This window comes from Lactuca saligna, chromosome 8 (assembly GCF_052625555.1).
Source record: "Lactuca saligna cultivar CGN05327 chromosome 8, ASM5262555v1, whole genome shotgun sequence".
NCBI classification, from domain to species: Eukaryota; Viridiplantae; Streptophyta; class Magnoliopsida; order Asterales; family Asteraceae; genus Lactuca; species Lactuca saligna.
In genome coordinates this window covers 246,703,810-246,706,721 of record NC_136424.1, presented here as the reverse complement: position 1 = coordinate 246,706,721, position 2,912 = coordinate 246,703,810, and positions in this window count along the sequence as shown.

The following is a 2,912-nucleotide window of genomic DNA, read 5'->3' as shown; positions in this document are numbered from 1 at the left end:
AGGACTACATAAAGGAAAAGTATCCGCAACTATTCCCTTGCGATGACAAGCGATGACATAGAATGAATTTCGGGACGAAATTCTTTTTAAGTGGGGGATACTGTGACAACTGCCAATTCAGGTCATTCTTGGACTCATGCATCTTTATAATAACCATTCATGCACAACATGCCATGACCTAGTAGTATAAATTAGGTAAAAAATCTTGCATAAACTAGGATCCAACTAAGGTCTAGGACTAATATACTTGATACTTACAATTCTAGTAAGTTGCTTAGCTACAATAGGAAATGCCAATACTATAATTAGAATAAAGCTTCAAGCTTTGTTATAATTGAAATAGGGTATAAAACTCTAAAAATAAATTAAAACATTCTAATTATACTTCAACATGTTGTTGAATATCAAACAATATTCCAAAAACCCTAAAGAGCCAAAAATCCAAAGTTATAAATTATAAAGCTTAAAAACTTTATAAAATTTGGCTATAAACTTCCTAATATCAAATTTTATTAATCAAATTATGAATTATAGTCAATGAACTAGAAATATAAATTACAAGTATTAATCATAAATTATTTGTTGAAAACAAGATTTTTAAATAAATCAAATTGCTTAATAAACATTTTATAAAAATGAATGTTTTCATATAAAATATAGGAGGGAAGTTTATAAAGTTTAAAATTTAGGAGAGAGGAGGCCAAAATGCATGCAAAATCCGGCCATCACCTCTCCCCATGCCCTCTCTCTTCCCCAAAACACAATCATTAAGCTTAAACCCGTACTCCACCTCTTCCCTCTTCACTCTCTCACTTCACTCTCTTCTTCCCTCTCTCTAAACTCACGAAAATCCTCTCAATTCTCTGCAAAATTTCGAGATTGTGAAGCCCTTGAAGTGTTCTTACTTCTCTCAAGGTCAAAACCAAGGTAAACAACAACATCTTCTTCCATAGTTTCATGGTTAAACCTCTTTTTCTTCTTAGTCTTCTCTACTTTCGGATTCTATGCCTTTCCATGGCTAGAAATCTTTATTCTCCCCTTGTGGTTTGTAGATTCTCACCATAACACAATGCATGTGTTAGAGATGGTGAAAATCCGGGATCAAACCCATGCAAGGAGTGGAAAAGATGCACATATGATCATGTGACATCAAAACCTAATATTTCATGTTCTTCTCCATTTCTTTTCTGTTCATGCATGAACAAAAGCATTTAAACCATTTCTAGTACATCTTGGATGCTCATTCATTCCATGCATGTGTTAGAAATCGGGCCTTACCAAAGACATGCATGATGTTCTTGTTGAAATACCCTAATAATGCACACAAGCAAACATGCAATCTGCCAGATTACTTTGTTCGACTTTGAACAGTCATAACTCAGTCATTTCTTAACCAAATCATGATATTATTTTTGTATTGGTTAGTTCCACGAGTTAACTTTCAAACCCAAATGGTCTCACTGTAAAATATTAAATATCCGATTTTTAGCAGATTTTACAAAAAGGTTGCGCATACAGCTCTTTTTCTGTGATCACTATTTTTATCTTGCTTAAACAATGGCCTTAAACCCAACCATAAATCTGAGGAAAAATACCTTAGAAACTTAACATATCTAGTGAATTATGGTTGAAATTTCGTGGCTTAAAACCTCACTGAATGGGCTACACAAATTCATGAACTTCAGCCACATTTACACTTCTTGCATTATTGCATGCAACTTTTCTTAAATTGTTTGGAATCATTACCCTCATTTCTCTTCTGAATACATTTTTTTTACATTTTTCCTTTTGAAAGCCCTTGCATGCATGAGATAATCTGGAAAATTTCAAGAGCTTTTGTTATATCCTTGATTTATTAGAATTATTGTATCTAACAGTTTTCGCATACCTTACCTGTGATGGGTGACTCCAGAAAATAATTTCAGCAATTTTTGTTGCTGTTTCATATGATTTCTAATTTTCTTTTATTTAGGACATGATAAATTACAAAACCACTTTATAGGATGTGAAAATTGTATCTAACAGTTTTCGCATACCTTACCTGTGATGGGTGACTCCAGAAAATAATTTCAAGATTTTCCATCATGTTTTACTATTTTTCCCAATTTTTGGTAATTATAATGGTCTAAAAATGGGAGAAATAGTTTTGATTATCCAAAATTCATGAAAATTTACCAGGATATAATATTATAGAGTAGGAGATTACATAAAAATTTTGAATATTTTAACCTACTGTAAACTATTTTTCTCTTATTTTCTAAAGTTAATTGCACTAAAATACACTTAAATATACATAAATACCCAAAACCAGTTTATACATTATGAAAACCACTTTTGATATTTTTCCCAGGATATTTATACTGTAAATGATGTTACAAAAATTTATGGTGATTTATTTTAACTGTTTAATATTATTTCTTTAATTAATGACTATTTAAAGGAATAAAGCAAGGAAAAATAGAAATACCCCCAGAAAAATATCTTTTATTTTTCCCAGCCTATTTATGTATAATAACAATTAAATAAAAAGTTTGGGTAATTTTGGAAACTGTTTTCTATTTATTTCAATTTTTATTGAAATAAATGCTCAAAAATCATAAAATATAATTAAACAGCTTGGAAATCCATTTTTATAATTTTCCCAGCTTAGTATTGTGTAATAACAGTTAAATAAAAAGTTTGAGAATTTTTATCCCTCGAATGCTATTTTCGTGAATTTATGTTGTAATAAGGACTTAAAAATTTGGAAAGTTTATATTCCAAGGTTGTAATTAATCGCCCGATATATAGAATTTCATTACTTCAGAAAAAGTGTAACTAATTGATATAAAATCCAATACTAAAACATAAATTGGCATTTCCCTATATGTAGAGTTTAGTATATTAGCATTAGATATCGACATGGAAACTCA